Source organism: Nicotiana attenuata, unplaced genomic scaffold (assembly GCF_001879085.1).
Source record: "Nicotiana attenuata strain UT unplaced genomic scaffold, NIATTr2, whole genome shotgun sequence".
Taxonomy (NCBI): domain Eukaryota; kingdom Viridiplantae; phylum Streptophyta; class Magnoliopsida; order Solanales; family Solanaceae; genus Nicotiana; species Nicotiana attenuata.
In genome coordinates this window covers 131,549-156,595 of record NW_017672032.1, presented here as the reverse complement: position 1 = coordinate 156,595, position 25,047 = coordinate 131,549, and the positions used below count along the sequence as shown (strand labels likewise).

The following is a 25,047-nucleotide window of genomic DNA, read 5'->3' as shown; positions in this document are numbered from 1 at the left end:
TGCTAGCTATGATCCAAAGAAAAGGAGAACCCCAACACCAAAAGCCCCCAGCACTGCCAAACCTTCCAAGAAAAGAAAGGCTTCTTCTCCAACAACTGTTAAAATTCCCTTGCCAAAGGAGAGATCCACAAGAAGTATGGTGAAACAGAGTGAGAGTGAATTACAAAAGGCTTTGGCTGAAAGCAAGTAGAAGAGGATGGATAAAGGAAAACCTAAGGTTGTAGAGCCTCCTGAGGCTGTTGATATTGAGGAGATGGAACAGGTCCATCAGGAGGAACATACAACTATGGAGGTTCAGACCCCCAAGCCTAAAAAGACCAAGATCTCTTCCAAGAAGTCTTTATCAGGGTCTAAGGCTGCTGAACCTTCATTGGCTAAGAGGACAAGGTCTGCAGTGAAAAACAAACCAGTTAGAATTGCTGAGGATGAAGAATGGAGTGGTGAAGACGAGAGTGAGTCTGATGGTGAACAAGACAAGCTGGCCAAGTTCGGCAAAAAAAAATTTGAAGGGTAGATTACTGAAAGACTTGGTGGAACCAGGAATGGTTCGATTGGTTGATGCACTAGCTGCTCAGGGCTGGAAGGACATGGTCCTTCAGATGGATGGAAGGCTAGCTAGGAATGAAATCATTGAATTCATGCCAACGCAGAGGTCAAGGATGGCAGAGTTACCAGCCAAGTGAAAGGGGTTCAAGTGACCTTCGATGCAGAGAAGCTGGGTGAGATTCTTGACATTCCTGCTGAGGGATATGATGACTATACTAGGCAAAGATGGCCAAGTCTAGATTCCCTTCCTCCTGCCCTTGAAATCACTAGGAGATTCTGTGATGTTAAAGAAGTGAATGAGGCCAACTTTGTGCACAAGAGTGAAATGAAGCCACAACACAAAGTCCTGTTTGAATTTGTCAACAAGTGCTTACTGCCTAGGCAGGAAAGAAGGTACATTGCTAACTATATGGACTTAGTTTTGATGGAGTGTCTCGAAAGTGCATGGCAAATCAACTGGCATGCATTCTTATCAAGCTACTGGATAGAGTTATCAATGGATCCAAGGCCCATGCTACTCCTTATGGATTTATTCTGACTATTGTGCTTGATCGTTGTAAGGTGCCTCTGAAAAGTGGGAAATGGCCACAAGCAAGGATCACTTTGGAATTAACACTTTGATTGCTTGTGACTATGAGGTTCTATTCCTAATGAACCTGGTTCATCCAAGAAGACACCTATAAATAGCAAAGTCAGAGCTCTAGTGCAGGAGAGTGGGGCAAAGGATGCTGAGATAGCTAGGCTGAAGGCTCGCTTAGCGGAGGTTGAATCTAAGAGGGATGCTCTCAGAACTGAGCTCACCAAGGAAAAGGAGAAGAATGAGGGCATTCTTCAAAATATGTTGAACCTTCTCCAACCCCAAAACCAACCCTCTAGCTCTCCCAATCCTTATGACTTCTAGCCTTCATCTCCTGAACCTGTCTAGTACCACCGGTGACCCAGATTAGGGATTTCTCTTTCTTTTGCTCATGCTTTGAATATTTCTGCTTTGGTAGCAACATATCTCCTATCAATGAAATCTACTATTTTTGCTCTTGTTGATTGTTAATATTTCCTTGATAGTTTATATGTGTTTGCTTGATTACTGATGATTAATCCATCATTGCACTTGAAGTTGCCCCAGTGGCCATGAGTAATTATTAAAATTCTAGGATTCACACTGTTATGCAACTTTTCGATGATGCCAAAAGGGGGAAGAGATATTGTGCTTTATTTATTCTGAATAAGTGATGTTTATAACCAAATGAACCTGGTCCTTGATGATAAGTAAATTTTTTCTAACTTTGTATTGATGAATAAGCTGAGTTCTGATAGGCCCTAAGTGAGTGAAAATCACAGAGTTTGTCATCATCAAAAAGGGGGAATTTGTTGGCCCAAGTAAAGGTGAAGTTTTGAAGACTGACAAAGGAACTCAGACATGGACCAGGTCCATCTTGTGAAGCACGGTTATGATCAACTCAAACATGTGAGATGCACGTGAAGGAGATAAATCCAACTGATCAGAAGTGATATCTCTTGATCATGATCGAAAAAGTTGCATATTGCATAAGGAGAAAGACTCCTTACACAAAGAGAAACACGGCTTAAGAAATGGATAGAGTTAGAGGATGAGACCAACTAGAACTCTTCCACCAAGGAAGAGTAGCATCTGTATTCTAGTCAATCTCTTTTTACTAACTCCATAATTATCGGTGTTGTTCTCTTTTATAGGGAACGCACATAAGCAGAAGTTAAACGTAAATTGAGAGCAAAGTAGCAAGGCAATTTTGCAAGCAATTTATGTGTGATTCAAGCGTGCAATTCTGAAGCTACTTGAACTAGATAGAAGAACCAGTTCCAAGTGTCTGTCTTTTATTCTAGTTCAATGGTAGTAGGTGTTTTAATATTGTACCTTTCAGCTTTATCTAGAAGCAATTGTATTAGGCATGTAGAGTTTTCAAGTTAGATGTAAACTTGAAGTTGTCACAACATTTGAGGTTGTGTGCCACAACGGGATTAGATTTAATCCTAGGTTTACAAAAGAGTTTTTGTAAATGCAGTTTTTGGCTCAGTGATTTTAGTAGAGAGTTTGGGATATTTATACTGGAACTAGGCTCTTCCTGAATCAACTACGAATTACTTGTCGGTCCATTATCATATCCATATTCTGCATAATCTTTCTTGGGTTATTTCCTTGTCTTAACTTATCTCACGTGTTGGCTCTTTATCTATCAATAACATCCCGGGCAGGAACCCTCACTTCCCCTTTTTTTTGACTTCGTGCTTACATAACGTCCTGGAATCATAGCATATCTGTAATATTTGGATAAGTGCAATCTCATCCTTTTCTCATTTTTCGCACTCTTCCTTTATCATTCCATATTTCCCCCTTTAGGGGAGTACTAAGACTTGGAGCTATGACAACCTACCTATAGATGTTCTTCCTCTTCATCTTTGGTGTCCTTTCACATCATCGATGACCCTTACTCACTTGCGGTAATCCTTTTATACCAAGAATAACAAAATCCCTCACTCGCAGCAATGACATTTAGTGTAACTGGCACATACAGTCGCTTAAGCTTAACTTTTCTCACATTGCTTGCTTTAGGGAAGCGTCTTCCTGAATGACCATTCTTTGAATTTCTCATGAATCTTCTTCTGTTGTCCATTCTATTATCGCCGGAAAGCAATCTGAAATTATCATGATGCCGACCGTTATCAAACCACTCAATCCCTAATACGTGTTTAGTTTATATTGTTCACCAGCCCATACTGATTTCTATTATTCTGGGGTTTAATTCTCCCCTCTGGCAATCACGTTAGAGTCACGAACTTATTCCTTGAGATGAGGATATGACTTTATGGCATATACTATTTTGTTGTCCTAAGGCCTGTCACCTCTCGTCTCTTCATTCACCTCTCATCTTTTTTTCTTTTTGATCATGCTAGTATTCACATCTAATTGTAATATTCTAGAGTGCACCATCTGGGTGTCTCACGAGGAGATTTATTAGCACATTTGCGATATCCTTTGGCAATGTCAACTAATATAGGCAATCCATTCACCAATTTGGGTTACCCTAACCCCAGCCGGATCTTGATATCCCGTCCTTCTTTTAACTATACATGTTATCCCCCAACAGGGCATAACTGAAATGGGTGTGACCAATTGTACATACCTCTTTTTAGTGTTGAATATAACTCAAAAAGCTTATGTTCCTCTGCCTGAATTATAAACACTGTTAACTTTCATTAACCGGGCGCCTCGTACCCTTCTTCATCTTTCTTCTTTTGCTTATTGAAACTTGTATTTATCTTCTTAATCTCTCATTGTGTTTCACCATGAAGGTGGGTAGGCATTCTTGCCTTAAGGCTTCTTATCAGGAAGCTTACACCTTTCAGTACACCCATGATCTGCTAAAGACCTCACATTTACTTATCATAGGCATCATACAAAAATCGAATTCCTCTGACTTTGCTCTTCCACGTCTATCTCTCTTTCCAACCTTCCTTCCGGATGTAGTTATCGTCTTAATACGAATAAAATAGAATTTTGGAATTTGAATTCTTATAAGTGAGCTCTACCACACGATCTAGAGTAAGAAGAAAGAGTGACAGTCCTAAATGCCCTGTAGCCTCCTGCTTATAAGTGTGGTGCACGACACACCCATAAACAACACTCTACTAGACACGACTCTTAGACTACCTAGGACAAAACTGCTCTGATACCACTTTTGTCACGACCCAAACCGATGAGCCGCGACAGGCACCCGGTACCTTACTCAACCGAGTACCAACGTAATGTATCTTTCATATCATTCTATCATAGGTAAATGAACCGGAGTAAAGTATAAGGGAATACAAACTTATACATATGAAGTACGGGCATATAAGACCAAAATAGCCACTCGTGTACTGAACATGAGCCGACAAGGCCATATAATCTTTTACGTACATGACATCTGTCTACAAGCCTCTAAGAATACATAATTTTCATAAAGGTCGGAACAGAGTCCCTCCATACCAATAAATACACATCTAAATCATATTAACCAATCAAGCAACTCCGAAGCAAATGGAGTGCACCAACATCTTCCGCTGAGCTGATAGCCTACTTGGAGGACTCTCGATCTGTCTATCGGGACCTGCGGGCATGAAACACAGCATCCCCAGTCAAAAGGGACGTTAGTATGAATAATGTACCGAGTATGTAAGGCACATAAATAATGACATAACAGACATGGAGGACATATAGAGTAAATGACTCCACCTATAAGTCTGGATAACTTTTGTAAATCATGAAATAATTATAGTGTCATGCATATGCGTATGAATGTCATGTCTTGCATAGGTACATGTTTCATAACATCATCAGACTCTGAAGGCATCCCATCATATCATCTCGGCCACTGTGGGCAAGATCATCAACGTATACCAGCTAATCAGGTGGTGGTGCGTATATAACGCCACAACCTTTCCCATATCCCATATACATACATACATACATACATACATACATACATATATATATATATATATATATATATATATATATATATATATATATACATATACATATATACGTGTATATAATGCCATGTGGTCATGGGTCAATGTACATGGATGTAATGCATGAAAAGTACGTTAATAAAATCTTTCGGAATGTCATAAGACCATTTTGCCTTTGAGTAATATCATAAGTAAACTCTTTTCAACTTTCTTATTTTTCTGAGACCCATGAACAGATGATAAAATATTATGACACACGGAAATTCAAGAACATAGATATCTCTAATACTTCTATGAATAGAGTCATTTATGGAATTTGTGCATTTGCTCGTTTCGTTTGTGTAGTATAGATCATGCCAAAAGAAAGAAGGGATAGCCTTAACATACCTGGAGTAAGGAAAACTCTGTATAATATTCTTGGAGAAGATTGTACCGTACTCCTCTAGAACCGCAAAATTTTTATGTTGAACTGTTGAAGATTTACGTTGCTACAGGCTTAACCACTGTTGAAGATTTACGTTACGTTGAACTGTTGAAGTTACTTAACGTATAAATTTTTATTTTTGGAGTGTTCTTTTGAGGATGAGAAGTAGAAGTGTTACGCTCAAGAATGAAAAATGGTGAAGTTATGTAACCTTGGAATAGAATATTAATGTTTACAAGAATTGAAATCCTTGGAATTGGAAAGGATATTTAGTCTTATGACACATAATCAAGGAATGACCTTAGTCATATCCTTATAAGGTGGCCAGCTGCCACGTTGCTTGTGGGGGGTGGGAATTATTATTCTTTATCCACTTATTAGTTAATTAGGTAATGTCCCTATTACCCGGTAATTAACCACTTACCCGTATAATTAAGAATTATTTTCACTTACTTAAAATATTACTCACTTTTCACATACCTTACTATCATGACCATGTGGTACCTTGTATGGTACTAGTCTATAAATACCAGGTATTTTAGCTCGGGCCGTATTTTATCCCAAAATGCCAAATTTCAATAAAATCTATTTCTTCGACTTGCTTCCCCTCTCACCTTCACGAATTTACTCATCACTTATAATCCTTATAATCTCCAAATAATCATTTCCTTGGACTGATGTCAATTACCTTACAACAAATTCAACATACAATACTACAGGTTGCAATACCGTCGTAACTTAACACTGCGAAGCGTAACATCACCATAATGTAATACTGCAAGGCATAACATCATCATAATATAATAATGCAGGACGTAACATCATCGTAATATTACAGGGTGTAACACTATCGTTACTTAGGTCATTTTTGAGAGGTCGGCAAAATTTTAGGCGATCCGATTCCGGGACCATGTAGAAGGCGTGGGCATAAGTCAGGCGGAATTCTAGTTTTAGGGCCCTAAAATGCCAAAAATTGAATAACAGTCATGGAGAGGCGTTGACTATTATTCCTTAGGTTGTTATTGATGTCCTGGCAAAATTTAGGCGATCTAGGTCCAGTGAGTCGGGCCCATGCAGAAGGCGTGGGCTATAGCACACGAAAATCTGGGAATCGGGTGGAATTTCAATTTTATGGCCCTAAAATGCCAAAAACGAGTAACAGTTAGGCGATGCGGTGACTATTGTTCCCTAAGACGTTGTTTATGGGCCAGTAAATCATGAGATCCAGGTCCGGTAGCCCGGGCCCATGCAAATGGTGTGGGCTATAGCACATGAAAATTTGGGAATTAGACGGAATTCCTGTTCCTAAAATGCCAAAAAATGAGTAACGGTCATGGCGAAGTGGTCTATTGTTCCTTAAGTCATTTTTGATGGGTCAGCAATAGTTTAGGCGACCCGGGTGCGGTGGCTTAGGCCCATGCATAAGGTGTGGGTTATGGCACATGAAAATCTAGATATTGGGCGGAATTCCAGTTTATGGTTCTGAAATGCCAAAAAAGAGTAACGGTTATGACGAGGTGGTGACTATTGTTCCTTGGGTCATTTTTTTTTTTTGACAGACAATATTTTAGACGATCGGGGTCTGCTTTCCCGGGCCCATGCAGATGGCATAGGCAGCACACGAAAATTTGGGACTCTGGTAGAATTCCAGTTTTCTGGCCCTAAAATGCCAAAAAACGAGTAATGGTCATGGCTAGGTAGTGACTACTGCTCCTTAAGACGTTTTTGATGGTTCAAAAAATTTTAGGCGATGGGAGTCGGGCCCATTCAAAAGGCGTGGTCCATAGCACACAAAAAATCTGGAAATTTGGTGAAATTCCAGTTTTATGGCCCTAAAGATCTAAAGAACGAGTAACGGTCATGGCGAGGAGGTGACTATTGTTCCTTAGGTCATTTTTGATGGGCTGGCAAAAACGACGATCCTGATCCGGTGGCCCAGGCCCATGAAGAAGCCGTGGGCTATAGAATACAAAATCTGAAAATCGGGCGAAATTCTAGTTTGATGGCCCTAAAACGCCAAAAATGACTAACGATCATGGCGAGACTATGACTATTTTTTCTTAGGTCATTTTTTATGGGCAGACAAAATTTTAGGCAATCAGGGTCCTGTGGCCCGGGCCCATGCAGAAGGCGTGGGCTATAGCATACGAAAATTTGGGAATCAAGCGGAATTCTAGTTTTAAGACCCTAAAAAGCCATAAAACGAGTAACGATCACGGAGATATTGTGGCTATTGTCCATTAGCACGTTTAGATGGGCCTACAAAATTATAGACGATACGGGTCCGGCGGTCCGGGCCCATGAAGAAGTCGTGGGCTATAGCACATAAAAACATGGGAATTCGGCGGAATTCAAATTTTAAGACCCTCAAACGCCAAAAATTGAGTAACGGTCATGGCGAGGTAGTCACTCTTGTTCCCTAGGTCGTTTCTGATGGGCCGGAAAAAATTTAGGCGATCCGTGACCGATGGACCGGACCCATGTAGAAGGCGTGGGCAACAACATATGAAAAGCTGGCATTCAGGCGGAATTTCAGTTTTTGCCCTAAAACGCCAAAACGAGTAGCGGTCGTGGCGAGGCGGTGAATATTGTTCCTTAAGACGTTTTTGATGGGCTAGCAAAAATTTAGGCAATCCAAGTTTGGTGTCCTGGGCCCATGCAGAATGTGTGGTCTATAGCACAATAAAATCTAGGAATTGGGCGGAATTCCAATTTTATAGCCCTGAAACCCCAAAAACGAGTAACGTCATGGTGAGGCGATGACTATTGTTCCTTAGGACATTTTTAATGGGACGGCAAAATTTAATGCGATCCGACTCCGGTGGCCCGGGACCATGCACAAAGCATGGGCTATAGCACACGAAAATCTGGAAATCTGGCGGAATTCCAGTTTTATATCCCTAAAATGCCAAAAAAGAGTAGCTATCATGATGTGGCGGTGACTATTGTTCCTTATATCATTTTTTATGGCCGACGGAATTTTAGAGGATACGGGTCCGCTTGCCTAGGCTCATACAGAAGGCATGGGCTATAGCACACAAAAATTAGGGAATCGAGCGATATTTTATGGCCCTAAACACCAAAAAACGAATTTGATGTAGCTGGAATACACATTGAGGAAACAATAGAAAGCACAGCCGGCCAACCTATAAAGCATTTGATCAAGAAAGGGAAGTGGGAAATGATATTTCCTTATGACTTTATTGAGCTTGCGATAGTCCATACACACTCTCCATTCGGTCATCGTTTTTGTAGGAATCAACTCATTCTTGTCATTTGTAACCGCAGTCATGCCCCAGTTCTTTGGGACACATTGCACCGGAGAAGCCCACGAACTATCGGAAATGGGGTAAACAACCCCGACATCCAACCACTTTATGATCTCCTTTTTGACCACCTCTTGCATTGCTTCATTAAGCCTCCTTTGATGTTTAACGGAGGGTTTAGCATCCTCCTCCAAAATCATACAAAAGGCAGGGATTATACCCTGAATATCCGCCAATGTCCATCTATAGCTTTCTTCCTCTTTTGTAGCACCGCCAATATGGAGTCTACCTGCACGTTAGTCAAACAAGAGGAAAGAATAATCGATAAAGTGGAACAAGGGCCAAGGAATTCATACTTGAGATGTGGAGGTAATGGCTTTAACTCCAAAGTGGGAGGCTCCTCGATTGAGGGCTTTGTTGGAGGAGTCTTCCAGATTTCAAGATCCAAGGACAATTTGCGGGGTTCATAAGTGTACGACCCCATTCCTTGCAATGCATTCACACATTCCACATAGCCATCTTTCTCCTCATCATCATCAAGGTTAAGCAAAACGGCCACCAAAGTATCATCAATATTCATTATGCACTAGCATCATCAATAATCACATCGGTCACCAAGTCCATAAACGAACAAACTTCATTGCTATTCGGTTGCCTCATAGATTTGCACTCATGGAAGACCACCTGTTCATCACCCACCTGGAAGGTAAGCCCACCGACTTCCACATCAACAAGAGCCTTCCCCGTAGCAAGGAAAGGTCTACAAAATAATAGGCACCTCATAGTCCACTTCGCAATCAAGAATCACAAAGTCCACCGGGAGGATGAACTTATCAACAGGAACCGACACATCATCAATAATACCCAATGGTCTCTTCATAATACGATCTGTCATTTGTAACCTCATAGATGTGGGTCTGGATTGCCCAATACCCAAAGTTTTGAACACCGAATAAGGCATCAAGTTGATACTCGCCCCAAGATCACAAAGAGCTTTGCCAAAGTCAGCGCTTCCAATTGTACAAGGGATTGTGAAAGAGCCTGGATCTTCCAATTTAGGATCCATTGAGTGAAAAATCGCACTCACTTGATGTGTCATATTTATAGTCTCACAATTCATCGACCTCTTCTTTGTCATCAAGTCCTTCATGAACTTTGCATAACCCGGCATTTCCTCCAAAGCCTCAACCAATAGCACATTAATAGACAAACTCTTCATCATGTCAATGAACTTTTTGAATTTGATCTCACCATTTTGCTTGGAAAGCCTTTGAAGATATAGAGTAGGAGGCCTTAGCGTTGGTGCCTTAGCCTTTGGCACTACCGGTTCCGGTATGTGAACAATGTACTCCCTAGACGGTTCAACTTCCTCATTAGTCTCCTCCACATTGTCATCAATATCAATTCTCACCTCATCATTTGCTTGCACTTCATTGTGTGGCATCTCATCTTCTTGTACCAATTGCTCATCATCCACAATTTTCTTTTGACTTGAGGTGATTGCATCCCCACCTTTTCCACTCCTTGTAGTAATGACCATGGCATGTCCCGTGTTGTTCCCACCCTTTGGGTTCACCACCGTATCACTTGGTAGTTCCCCCTTAGGACGAGTGTTTAAAGCTTGCGAGATTTTCCCCAAATGAACTTCCATATTGTGAATTGAAGAGTTGTGAGAGGCTTGTTGAGCGTCGGAGTCGGCATTCTTCTCCATCATTTGTTTGAACATGTTCTCAATTCGACCCATGTCATTGTTGGAAAAATGCGGACCTTGGGAAGGATAAGAAGGCGGGTTGCTCGATTGTTGAAGCATCGGGGGAATTTGAAAACCCAACCCCCGATTATTATTGTTGTTCTACCCTCCTTGGTTGTTTTCTCCCCGATATCCTTGATTATTGCAACTCCAATTGCCTTGGTTATTTTGGCCGTTCCAATTCCCATGATTGTTTGGATTATTCCAATTCCCTTGACTATTACCACCATTCCAGTTACCTTGGTTGTTTGAATTCCAATTCCCTTGATTTCCTTGTGGTCGCCGTTGTTGTTGATTCGGGTCTTGATTGTTGTTTCCTCGCCCTTAGAAGTTGTTCCTATATTGTACTTCCTCCTATTGTTCATTGTATTGTCCATCTTGGTCAAACCCACTATTATTTTGCACATAATTTTCAACACAGTTTTGCACTTGAGGACCCTTTTGCCTTCTCTTGTTTACCATCATATTAACTCCCTCCATTACATTTACTTTCTTAGGACCTTGAACTTATTGAAGTTGAGCTTTGGCTAATTGATTCAACGTGGTGGTCAATTCGAAAATTGCTTGCCCGTGATCATGCAATTCTTTGTGGAGGTGAATCACATTTGGATCACCTTGAGGAACATTTGCTCTACTTTGCCATGCCGATGAAGTATCTGCCATTTCATCTAAGATATCACAAGCTTCCGCATATGGCGTCGTCATGAAATTTTCACAGGAAAGTTGGTTGACCATGCATTGATTGGTAGTATTGATACCCCTATAGAAAGTTTGTTGAATCATAGCCTCCGTCGTGTCAATGTTTGGGCACTCTTTCACCATTGTTCGGTACCTATCCCATCTCTCATGCAAATGCTCATTGTGTTCTTATTTGAAAGCTAGAATATCATCCCTAAGAGTCGCCATATGCCCGGGAGAAAAGAACTTAGAAATAAATTTCTCAGCCAATTCAACCCATGTATGAATAGAATGATTTGGCAACCTCTCTAACCAATCCAAGGCCTTCCCCTGTGGAGAGAAAGGAAATAGCCTCAACCATAAAGCATCATCGGAGACGTTTGTCTGTTTACTCCCCCAGCAAGTGTCCACAAACCCCTTCAAGTGTTTGTACACATTTTGATTCGAAGCCCCGATAAAGAATCCACACTGCTCTAACAAGGTGAGCATAAAATTTGTGATTTGAAAGTTGCCCGCCCTAATGCGGGGCGGGACCATGGCACTCGCATACCCTTTATTTGGCAACACCCAGTGTGGAGCCGCTCTTGGAGGAGGAGGGGGTGGAACGGGAACGTTGTCTTGAGGCAACCGGCCTCGTCTATTTGCTTGAGGTTCAAGAGGAACCTTTTCAACTTGTTCATCATCCCCGTCATCCCCCAACGGCATGTTTCCGAGAGGATCATTGTTGTTGAGAGCCACTGTATCACCTATAAATGTTTCACAAAAAGATTAGTAACACGGAAGGAAAGGAAGACAAATCCATTTTAGCTCCCAGGCAACGGCGCCAAAAATTGATCTCCCCAATTCACACCTCAAATTAGGGTCGTAAAGCGGAATAATAATTACCCAACTAGGAGTCGAGATCGAATCTACAGGGAGCCTAGATTGGATTAGTGGTATATATGTGGACTAAGAGCGTAAAGTATATAAATTGCACTTCCACAAACTTTGTTTTGATTTTACTTCTAAATTATGCTACGCTTTGCAAATGTAAAATATGAAACTAGAGAATAATGTTTCTGTTGTTGTTTTTCAAATATGTAAAAGGTCTAGGGCTGTAACTTCCACCTAAGTGTTTGCCTAACGGGTTGTGAGCTTTAGAGTGAGTTTCGTTGGTCTGAGGTGTATTATAGCAATCAACACATAATTACCCACTCAACACCTCTCGGTAAGAGAGTGATTTTGCCCAAATAGGCTTTCTCAAGTCCAAATGGGTATCGAACAAAACAGTTGATAAATTGCTCAAAATTGGCCTAATTTCGTGAAAGAAGTCTATTTATACACAGCTGGAAATTTCAGACAAAATTGCCCTTTCGGAGGTTCTGCGGCCGCATAATTCCATGTGCGGTCTGCACTTCTTCTTCAATCTTGGCAGGAGCTTGGTCTACGGCCGCATAATTCTGGGATGCAGCTGCGTCTGGAGTGTTCTGTAGTCCGTACATTTCCTGGTCCGGTTGCACAAGCCCTTTCTGAGGACCGCACAAATCTGAGTGCGGCCCTATGGCTGACTTCTGCGGCCGCACAATAGTTGTGCGGTCCACATATCCTTGATGCTTGTACTGGGACTTCTCTGAACTTGAACTCTAGCATAGCTTTTGCAGCCGCACAATAATTATGCGGTCCGCACATTGCTCTTGGGCTCTGTTAGATTTCCTTTGCATTCTGCGACCGCAGAAGGAATTCCGCAGTCCGTACATTAGCCTTTTGCCTGCTTTTTGTCCTTGAGTTCACATTACTCCTTTTAGAGTTGGATTTCACCTTTGTGGCTCATTTTCCAATACTCTTACATTTAAGCACATTTCATCAGTTTGCGGGAATACCTTTAAATATTTTTGCACTAAAACAAAAGTCTAAAGGCGCAAATAAGTAGTCAAAATCCCCACTTATCAACCGGCCCCATGCAGAAGGCATGGGCAACAGCATACGAAAATTAGGCAATCGGACGGAATTTCAGTTTTATAGCCCTAAAATGCCAAAACGATTAACGATCGTGGAGAGATGGTGAATATTGTTCCTTAGGACGTTTTTGATGGGCTGGAAAAATTTTAGGTGATCCAAGTTCGGTGTCCTGGGCCCATGCAGAATATGTGGGTTATAGCACAATAAAATCTAGGAATGAGAGGAATTCCAGTTTTATAGCCCTAAAACCCCAAAAGACGAGTAACGGTCATGATAAGGCGGTGACTATCGTTCCTTAGGACATTTTTAATGGCTCGGCAAAATTTTAGGCGATCCGAGTCTGGTGGTCTGGGACCATGCAGAAAGCATGGGCTATAGCACACGAAAATATAGTAATCTGGCGGAATTCCAGTTTATGTCCCTAAAATACCGAAAAAAAGAGTAACGGTCATGACGAGGCGGTGACTATTGTTCCTTGTATCATTTTTTTGGTCCGAAAAAATTTTAGATGATACGGGTCCTCTTGCCTAGGCTCATGCAGAATGCATGGGCTATAGCACACAAAAATTAGAGAAACGAGCGGAATTTCAGTTTTATGGCCCTAAAACACCAAAAAATGAGTAATGGTTATGGAGAGGTGGTGACTATTGTTCCTTAGCTCATTCTTGATTGCCATCAAAAGTTTAGGCGATCCGTATCCGGTGGCCTGGGCCCATACAGAAGGCGTGGGATATAACACACAAAAATCATGGAATCACGCAGAACCAGTTTTATGGCACTAAGACGCCAAAAGACGAGTAACAGTCATGGCGAGGTAATGAATATTGGACGTTATCAATGGGCCGGCAAAATATTAGGCGGTTCGGGTCCTGTGGCCCGGGCCCATGCAAAAAGCGTGGGCTATAGCACACGAAAATCTGAAAATATGGCATAACTCTAGTTTTATGGCCCGAATACGCCAAAAACGAGTAACGCTCATGGCGAGACAATGACTATATTTACTTAGGACATTTTCATTGTGGCGGCAAAATTTTTGACGATCCGAGTTTGGTGGCCCGGGACTACATAGAAGGCGTGGGCTAAGCAGACGAAAATCTGGGAATCAGGCAGAATTCAAGTTTAATAGCCCTAAAAAGCCAAAAACGAGTAACGGTCATAGCGAGGCAGTGACTATTGTTCCTTAGTTCGTTTTTGATGGGCCGAAGAAAGCATTAGGCGATCCAGGTCCGGTGGCCCGGGCCCATGCAGAAGGTGTACGCTAAAATCCGGGAATCGGGCGCAATTCCAGTTTTATGGCCCTAAAACGCCAAAAAATGAGTAACAATCTTGGCAAGACGGTGAATATTATTCCTTAGGTCGTTTTCGATAGGCTGGAAAAATTTTAGGCGATCAGGGCCTGATGGCTCGAGCCTGCAGAGGGTGTGGGTATAGCACACAAAAATTTGAGAATTAGGCGGGATTCCAGTTTTATTGCCCTAAAATGTCAAAATTCGAGTAACGGTCATAGCGAGGTCGTGACTATTGTTCCATAGGTCGTTTTTTATGGGCCGAAAAAATATTAAGCGACCCGAGTTCGATGGCCCCGGCCCATGCAGAAGGTGTGGGTTGTAGCATACGAAAATCTAGAAATCGGACAGGATTCCAGCTTTATGACCCTAAAACGCCAAAAAATGAGTAACAATCATGGCGAGGCGGTGACTATTGTTCCTTAGGTCGTTTTTGAAGGGGCGGCAAAATTTTAGGCAATACGAGTTCGGTGACCCGAGCCCATGCAGAAGGCGTGGGCTATAGCACATGAAAAATCTGAGAATCGGGCGGAATTCCTATTTTATGGCCCTAAAACGCCAAAAAATGAGTAAAGGTCGTGGCGAGGCGATTAATACTATTCTATAGGTCATTTTAGATGCGCCGAGAAAATTTTAGGCGATCCAAGTCCGGTAGCCCGGGCCCATGCAGAAGGCGTGGACTATAGCACACGAAATTTGGGAATCGGGGGAAATTCCAATTTTATGACCCTAAAACGCCAATAATTGAGTGACGGTCATGGCGAGGCGGTGAATATTGTTCCTTAGGTCATTTTTTATGGGTCAACAAAATTTTGGAGATTCGAGTTCGCAGAACCAGGCTGATGTAGCAAGGGTGGGCTATAGCATGCGGAAATATGGAATCGGGCAGGATTCCAGTTTTATGGCCCTAAAATTTCACAAATTGAGTAATGGTCATGGCGAGGCGGTGAATATTGTTGTTTAGGTCGTTTTTCACGGGCTGGAAAAATTTTAGGCGATACGGGTCCGGTGGCCCGTGCCCATTCAGAAGGCATGGTCTATAGCAAATGAAAATCTAGACATCGGGTGGAATTCCAGTTTTATCGCCCTAAACACCAAAAATCGAGTAACGGTCATGGCGAGGTGGTGACTATTGTTCCTTGGATCGTATTTGATGGTCCGACAAAATTTTAGATGATCCAGTTCCGGTGGCCCAGGCCCATGCAGAAGGCGTTATAACCCATTTTAGGCGATCCGGGTACGGTGGCCCAGGATATTTTTAACGGTCATGGCAATACGGTGACTATTGTTCGTAGGATAGTTTTAATGGGCAAGCAAAATTTTGGGCGATCCGGGTCCGGTGGCCCAGGACCATGCCAAAGTTGTGCGCTATAGCAAATGAAAATCTAAGAATCGGGCAGAATTCCATTTTTATGGCCCTAGAACGCCAAAAAACGAATAACGGTCTTGGAGATATGGTAAATATTGTTCCTTAGGTCGTTTTTGATGGGCTGGAAAAAATTTAGGCAATAAGGGTTTGGTGGCCCGAGCCCATGCAGAAGGCGTGGATTATAGCACACAAAAATCTGAAAATTGGGCGGGACTCCAGTTTTATGGCCCTAAAAAGCCAAAAAAACGACTAACGGTCATGGCGAGGTTGTGACTATTGTTCCTTAGATCATTTTTTATGGGTCAGAAAAATTTTAGGCAATACAGGTCCGGTGCCCATGCAGAAGGCGCACACGAAAATCTACGCATTGCGCGAAATTCTAGTTTTATGGCCATAAAACTCCAAAATGCGAGTAATGGTCATGGCGAGGCGTTGACTATTGTTACTTAGGACATCTTTGATATGTTTGCAAAATTTTAGGCGATCCGGCTCTAGTGGCCCGGGACCATGCAGAAGGCGTAACACCAAAAATCTAGGAACTAGGCGGAATTCAAGTTTTATGGCTATAAAATGCCAAAAAATGAGTAACGATCATGGCGAGTTGTGACTATTGTTCCTTGGGTTATTTTTGATGGGCTTGCAAAAAATTTTGCTATTCGGGTTCGGTTGCACCCCATGCAGAAGGCGTGGGCAATAAAATACGAAAATTTAAAAATTGGGCGGAATTTCAATTTTATATCCCTAAAATGCCAAAAATGAGTAACGGTCATAGTGAGGTGATGAAAATTATTCCTTAGGTCATTTCTGATGGGCCGGCAAAAATTTAGGCGATCAGAGTCCGGTAGACCGGGCCTATGCAGAAGGCGATGGCTATAACAGACAAAAATTTGGCAATCGTGCGGAATTCCAGTTTTATGTCCCTAAAACGCAAAAAAATGAGTAACGGTCATAGTGAGGCGGTGATTGTTGTTCCTTAGGTCGTTGTTGATGGGCCGACAAAATTTTAGGTGATCCAAGTCCGGTTGTTCAGACCCATGCAGAAGGCGTGGGCTATACAACAACAACTACTACCCAGTATAATCCCACCAAGTGGGGTCTGGGGAGGGTAGGATGTATGCAGCCTTACCCCTACCCTGGAAGGATAGGGAGAATATTTCCAAATGACCCTCGGCTAAAGAAGGTGAATGAGGCCCTGATAGCAAGACAAATAGTTAGAAAACTAAATCGGAGATAACAACAAAGCGTGGGCTATAGCACATTAAACTTTGAGAATCGGGCGCAATTCCAGTTTTATGGCCCTAAAACGCCAAAAAAGCGAGTAACGGTCTTGTCAAGGCGGTGACTATTGTTCCTTAGAATATTTTTTATGGTCCGGATAAATTCTACGCGACTCGGTTTCGGTGGCCTGGGCCAATGCAGAAAGCGTGGGTTTGGGAATCGAGCAGAATTCCAGTTTTATAGCCCTAAAACGCCAAAATCCAAGTAACGGTTGGTGAGGTGGTGACTATTGTTCCTTAGATCATTTTTGATGGACCAGAAAATTTTAGGCGATCCGGGTCTGGTATCCCAGGCCAATGCAGAAGTCGTGGGCTATAGCATATGAAAATCTAGAAATCGGGTGGGATTCCAGTTTAATGGGCCTAAACGCCAAAAAATGAGTAACAGTCATGGCGACGTGACAATTATTTCTTTGGTCGTTTTTGATTGGTCGGCAAAATTTTAGGCGATACGGGTCCGGTGCCCGTGCCCATGCAGAAGGCGTGGGCTATTGCACACGAAAATTTGGACATCGAGCGGAATTCTAGTTTTATGGCCCTAAAACGCCAAAAAATGAGTAACGCTCATGGCGAGGCGATGACTATTGTTCTGTAGGATGCTTTTTATGGGTCGACAAAATTTTAGACGATCCAGGTCCAGGGGCTCGGGCCTATGCAGAAGGCGTAGGCTATAGCATACGAAAATATGAGAATTGTGCGAAATTTTATTTTTATGGCCCTAAAACGCCAAAAAATGAGTAACGGTCTTGGCGAGGCGGTGACAATTGTTCCTTGGGTCATTTTTTATGGGGCTGTAAAATTTTAGGCGATCCGGGTTCCGTGGCTCGGGCCCCATGCAGAAGGCGTGTGCTTTAAGCACATGAAAATCTGGAAATCATGCAGAATTCCAGTTTCATGGCTCTAAAACGTCAAAAAACGAGTAACGATCATGGGGAGGCGATGACTATTGTTCCTCAGAATGTTTTTGATAGACAGGCAAAATTTTAACCGTCTGGGTCCTGTGGCCCGGGGCTATGCAGAAGGCGTACACGAAAATTTGGGAATTGGACGGAGTTCCAGTTTTATGGCCCTAAAATAAAAAAATAAAGTAACGGTCATGGTGAGGCGGTGACTATTATTCCTTAAGTCATTTTTATGGGCAAACTTTAGGCGATCCGGAACCGATGGCCCGAATACATGCATTATTTTTATTTTGGTTGTGTATAATAAACATATTGAAAAACTAGTGTGGTACAATTTCTTTTAAATTTAACAACTGAAGATTAATTTAATGAATAGTCACTCAACTTTCACTTTATTCCATTAAGGTTATTAAACTATCCTTTGTAAATAAAAAAGTGCTCAATCTTACCTAAATGTTACGGAAGTTACTATTTTTTTTAATTAAAAAAATCTACTTCAGTTTGGCATATATCGCAAAAAGTCATTAGGAGAAACAAAAAAGATAATTTATATGATACATTGGTAAAGTTGAATTATTATTTTTTGTGATTTTTTATGGTACTTTGGTAAAATTAGGGAAAAGTATCTTACTCGTACTTACATGAAGATAAGAAATGCAACCGACGGAACATAACAATTAATAAGAGTAGCTAATCTAAGAATGTTCTTTTCAAGAATAGAAATATTCATTTATTACTTGTACTTTCTAGAGCTTAGTATATATCTCATCCATCTACCACAATCCGGGGAAGTACATGGTTAGCTACTAATAACACATATATTTATTTTTAAGTCACTGTTTAAAATGTTTTTAGTCTTTAGCCACTGCTTTAATAAACTTTAACTGCCCGGACGAAAATACCCTTCTGCTCTTGTCCTTAACATTTGAACTTAACTTCAAGACTTCAGAACTACATATCCTTAACTTTTGAACTTGTAACTCTAAGTTCAAGACTTCAAGACTACATGTCCTTAACTTTTGAACTTGGAACTCTAAGTTCAGGACTTCAGGATTACATGTCCTTAACTTTTGAACTTAACTTCAGGACTTCAGGACTACATGTCCTTAACTTTTGAACTTGTAACTGTAAGTTCAGGACCAAGTGTCCTTAACTTTTGAGCTTGTTAGTCTAAGTTCAGGACCAAGTATCCTTAACTTTTGAACTTGTAATTCTAAGTTCGGGACCAAGTGTCCTTAACTTTTGAATTTGGAACTCGAAGTTCAGGATCAAGTGTCCTCAACTTTTGAACTTGTAACTGTAAGTTCAGGATCCATAACGTAGCAGAAAACCTAACATTATTTGTATCTTTTCACAACAAAAAAAAAATATTATTTGACGATAGAATATTCATTCGTCTTATTCAACTTCTATCTGCCCTTATTAGTTGCTTCCCAATTAAATGTTACCCATCAATATTCAATAAGTCCATTCTTGAGGTAGTTGCATCTCTTGGTCGTTTACTACACTTGCCCTCCTTGTTTGGTCCTCTGAATCTTGATTTTCTTTCCAAACAAATCCTCAATTTTCTTTTCTGCGTGGTCGCCGTCTCACAGAGTTCTTTCTCCCTAACATGAAAGAGATAGAAGAAAGGGTAATACAATCTTTTCATATTAATTTTAATAGATTAGTGACTACAATTGCTAAGCATTAAAAATATTGAATAAAAAATAAATACCACTACCCCACACAATTTTTACCCACAATCCTCTATATGATTGAATCATTATAAATATAACAACTAAATTCTATCCATTTTATATTAGAAAAATTTCAATGATCAATCCTTGTTTCTTTTTCCTGCTTAGATACTAGATATGGTGGTCCGTCTTATCGAATGATACAATTTTCTTGTTAAGCAGAAGGAGAATTACAAATCTGACAAATATGTTTCGGCGTCTGGGGTTTCTTTAATAAAGTTCTTCTTTCTTAAAAAAGACATGTTCTTTCCATTTCTCGAAAGTGACATATTTGTCAGGCTTGTGATTCTCCTTCGATGACACAGAAAATGGTACCAATCGGTAACCGGATCTCCATGCGTCTGAGTCGGATAAAGAAACGAGTATTTGGTCGAACACTTTTCCGGCGCCGGTGATCTTTCACCGGGTTTTCAGGATTCCGGTGATGCTTTTTAAAGAAGTTGTTCTTTTTATTCAAAACCCCTAATTGATTATCCGTTCGAATTAAATCTTGTTGTTTTTTTTGTGAGTACGTTTCAGCTTTTTGAAACCCTAGTAAGCTGCTTCAGTTTGAATCCCAAATTTGAACCCTAAATTTGTGTAACTAATAGACCATTAAGAGCTTGCTTAAACTGTTCTTAATTGATTGGACTAATTTTTTTCTTGCAAGTAGAAACTAAATTGCCTGGTTAATTTTTTATTGGAAGTTTAGTTTTTTTTTTTATATGTGCTGTGAGTTTAACAAGCATTTCTGATTCCAAGTGATTAGTTAACTAGGCTGCTTTAATGTTCACTTTTAATTTAGTTTTCACATTTTTACTTCTTTTGCAATACTTTTTGGCGAGTCTTCAGTATTATAATGATTAGTTTCATTTATTTCCTAAAGTTTGAACTTTTTAGGTTTTAAATCCTTTATGATTCCAAGTGATTAGTTAGTTCGCTTTCAGGTGCAGGAAACATTTCTTAAGCTTCATGATAGGATATCTTAGTTACTGATTACTTTTCATATTTGCTGAAATCGGCTTGTTTAATTACATGTTATACCTGTTATGGTGCAGAATGTAGCGTCCTGTCGGGGAGAAGTATTGTGTGATTCTACCCGTTTATTTCTTGTCAATAAGTTAAGGAGGTAGTGTGCTCTCATGTCTCAGAAATAGTAAAAGCTATAGTTGACGTGCCTTTTCTTATTAAATATATGTTGAAGTATGGATACTATTATGTATAAGTAGATATTTAGAATGGAATAAACTTATCCTAGTATAGAATCTTATTATGACAATAAGATGTGTAGATGAAAATGAGCGACAGAAGTATGATTGCATCTACATATGCATCAATTGCATACCAGAATTGCTATGATATTGCCTCACTAGATCTGATGCAATGTTTACCTCTACCACCTTCTTAACTTTCCGTGTCCCCCCCCCCCAAGGGAACCTAGAATTTAGCTTCGGCACCTATCCCCTGTGACCCTGCAAATATCTAGTCAAAACCTAATGTAACAGTTTTAAAAGAAGTCAGGTTCCTAACTTCCTTAGAACTTGCTGAACTCTTTCTCTTTTGGTTGGAAGCATAGAACTACCGTATCCTTTATTTTCTCATTTCCTGGTGATTATCAGATTTATGGAATTAGGGAACATTATTCATAAAGACGATACAGGTGATTGCACCTTCGTGCTTACTAAATTTATTGGCTGGAGCTTCTCAGACACTTTGAAGATTGAAATGCCTTTTTTTCCCTTTTGGGTTGGGTTTTTTTATGCTGACAATTCCTTGTCGGAGACATTCCATATTTTCTAATTATTCTGATTGGCACTGACAACTATAACTTCTAATCTTTGTTGTTTTCTAAAGCTTGACTATGAATATTACATGTATGTGAATAATATTGATTTTTCACATCATGACGAGGAATCTCTTAAATGAGCCATGCTCTTTGAATAGGAATAAAATATGTTGTTTTCAGTTCTTCACACTTTATGGGCCTTATTTTACTTATATGATAGCCTCTTTCATATGTTTTGCAATTACCTTTTTTATTACATCTATTAGTGAGTATGCACCGGGTATGTTGTTGTTGTTAGTGTGTATGCATCTAGAAAGCAAGCTGAAGAGCTAGATATAGAACCTTGGTGACATGTCTTGCCTCAAGACTGTTAATTCTTGATTGTCGTGCTCATACTGGAGCCAATTTGCACAACTACTAAGAAATCAAACTAGTGAACTCTCAAAGAAGTCACTCTATGCAACTTGGTATGACAAGATAAAACCAAGTATGTTGTGGCAGAAAGCTTAAAAACTAGAAATAACAAGCAGCCAGAAATTAGTGGAAAGTTATTAGGAGACCTTTTAAAGAACTTCAATACTCTGGTAATGTTCAAAGTTCAAACTTAAAATCTGAAGGTGTAATCTGTTACTGCATTTTGATTAGGTCATGAAATTTTTGCAAGTGTTGCAACCGTAACGTGTTAACAACAACAACAACAACCGTAACGTGTTACGTGGACAAAATAGCTGCAAGCTTTTCAACTAACATTGTTGTTGAGGGACTCGTTCCTAGAATGTGGTGGATAAGTGTTAGCAATGAACAGTAATAGTTACTCAGTGCTTATACAATCCTATTTGTAGAGAGAGAGGGGGAGAGAAGAAGAATTCACATAGTATCGCCTATGTTGAGATTCGAGCCTTGGTTCCCAAGGTCATTACTCTTCTCTTCGACTTCTGGGCTATCCCGTTGAAGGTGTTTATGGCATATGGCTATTACGGGACATTTATTCCTCTAGAGAGTAGAGACATAGTTATCTTATCAAAAACAATTCCTCCAGAGACATAATGTTAATAGTTCTGAGCTAATAACCTCCTCCACATGTATTCCACCATTGTTTTTGCTGAAATTATAGGCTGATGATCCTCAGATTACTTTGAGGTTTGAAGTCCTTTCTTTCCTTTTGGGTTAAACAATTGGACAGTCTTTAGAGTCTTCATAGAATAGTAGTCAGCGTGAAATAGCATTAGATGTCTGGGCAACAATTAATGTATTGGTCCATTATGATAAAACTATCAAATGAACCTTGCTCCTAGCATAGGAATAATTTAATTTATGTTTTCTTTGTAAGTAAAATTGGCAAGACATGGTGATGCTTCAGATTACCGATGACATGATCCTTGATAGAAAGGTTTTGGAGGTCAAGGATTAGCGTAGAAGGTTAGGTGGTCGAGTGGTTTTTCTTGGTCTCACTAGTAGCATTAGTACATACTCTCGTCTTGTTTTTAGTCTTAGGTTTCTATTATTGCCTGGTGTTGCTTTTGTTTTGGTTATCTTACTATCTTGCTGTTTTCAATGCTTCTTTTCCATGGCTCCTCATTATTGTTTCTGCCTGTTTTCTTTTCATTATTGTTGTGATTATGCTTCACTGAGCCGAGGGTCTATTGAAACAACCTCTTTATCTCCACAAGATAGGGGTAAGGTCTGCGTACACACTACCCTCCCCAGAACCCACTACGTGAGATTATACTGTGTTTGTTGTTGTTGTTGTTTGTAAGTAAAATTGAATCAAACCAAACTGTTAAGTGTGAACACCTTGTCTGAAGTTGTTTAATTTTTCTAACTTAAAAGAAGTTCCAACCAATTACTGTAATCTCTACTTTTTTTGTATTTGTCTGCAATAACTATCTGTACCCTCTAACCAAATAATTATTGTAATCTTCTCTTTATTTATCTTCAATTAATGTAATCTTCTATTATTCAGAAGTAGTAAAATGCATTTATACTAAGTGAACGCTTCATCACATCTCACTTTCGGGTTGGTTATAAATGGTGAAAAAATCATATCCTAACACATGTGTTTAGTTTTTTTCATATCGGTCAATCTCGTTCCTTTTTCTTTCTTGGATGCTAGATGGTGGTCCGTCTCATCGAATGATAATCTTTCATGTTATATGTAAGGAGAATCACAAACCTGACAAATATGTGTGACCATCTCTAAAAGAAAGAATACAGTATTTCCTGGTGTTTAGATAGATTTTTGTCATTTCATTTACAAAAGAATGCCTGTATGTGAAAAATATGTCTTATCGCTTTCTTGAAAAAGACACATTTGTCAGGCTTGTGATTCTCCTCTAATAGCATGGAAAATATTATCAACTGGTGAGTGGACCTCCATTCATCTGAGTTGGAAAACGGAATGGGTCATTGATCGGGTACTTCTCCGGCGCTGGAGCTGGAGCACTTTCACTGATTTTCAAGATTTCAGTGATGTTTTTGAGTTGGTGAAATTGTTTTTTTCCTCAGAACCCCAGATTGATTAACCCTTTGAGTGATTCTTATCCTGTTCTATGAGTTTTTTTTTTGTGTGTGTGTGTGTGGGGATGCGTACAGATTTTGGAACCTTATTAACTACTTCAATATAATTACCAAATTTATAATCCAAATTTGCTTTTAGAAGAAGCTAGGAAGATTTTGATAATGTAATTTCTGGAAATTGTTCTTTTATTGACTGTTATGATGTATGTATCTATAAATTCAAACTCTAGAAGATTAAGTTAGCTTACTAGTGCATCCACGAAACCATAGATTGAATTATTTTACCGATTACTAGTAAGCTCTATTGCAGGAAAAGGATATGTTTCTAAAACTCGACGATAGGATTGCTTGGTAAATGATTTCATACTCATCTTTGATAAAATTTGTTCTTGTTACTGGCCTGCTATTTTTGAGCTTCTGTTTCTTAACATGTTTATGTCAGTATTATCCTATTCTGTTTTTTGTTACTTGCAGACTTTGGGTTTCCTTCAGCACTTCCACATACGGATGGCTCATTTGAAGGAGAAACTCCTGAAACGAGAGCCCATCCAAATGTAAAACCTGTCTGGATACGTCCTGCTATTCTAGATTCATAAATGTTTGAGGAGAATTGGCTACTTTGGAATTATCTTTGGTATATCTAAGGAACAGATTGCATGCTGATGATATATCTGAACAAAGTGGGAGAATGGAGACTCGTAATCCTGAAGCATTATCAGGTTTTGGTGCACAAGGTACCATACCGTCGAGGAGAAATTTTACGTACTAAATTTTACGATTATATACATGTAGGCCATAGTGTTCTCCCATGTCTCATAAATAGTCAAAATCATAGTTGGCATCCCTTTTCTTATTAAATGTATGTAAAATCTTTTGATTCTCCTATGTATAATTAAGTCGCTCTTTAGAACCAAACAAAGCTATGCTTTTGATTCTCCTACTGTAGAATTCTCGAATCTGAAAAGCTGTTTGGAGCAAACTTTGCTATACTTTTAGAACATAGTTATGCTTGATCAAATTGTCAGTACGATTACAGATGAGAATGGTGACTGAACATCACTACAATGTTTTATGCATTTTTACCTCTGCCAACTTCTCCCCC

General features: G+C 40.1%; 1 long non-coding RNA gene across 1 annotated transcript in view; it reads left to right on the top strand.

The window, feature by feature from the left end:
* Positions 1-21,070: 21,070 nt before the first annotated feature.
* Positions 21,071-25,047, top strand: part of LOC109211435 — a 5,775-nt gene continuing 1,798 nt past the window's right edge. The window contains exon 1 of the long non-coding RNA XR_002065715.1: positions 21,071-24,679. This is a non-coding gene — a long non-coding RNA (uncharacterized LOC109211435). The remainder of the gene's footprint in view (positions 24,680-25,047) is intronic.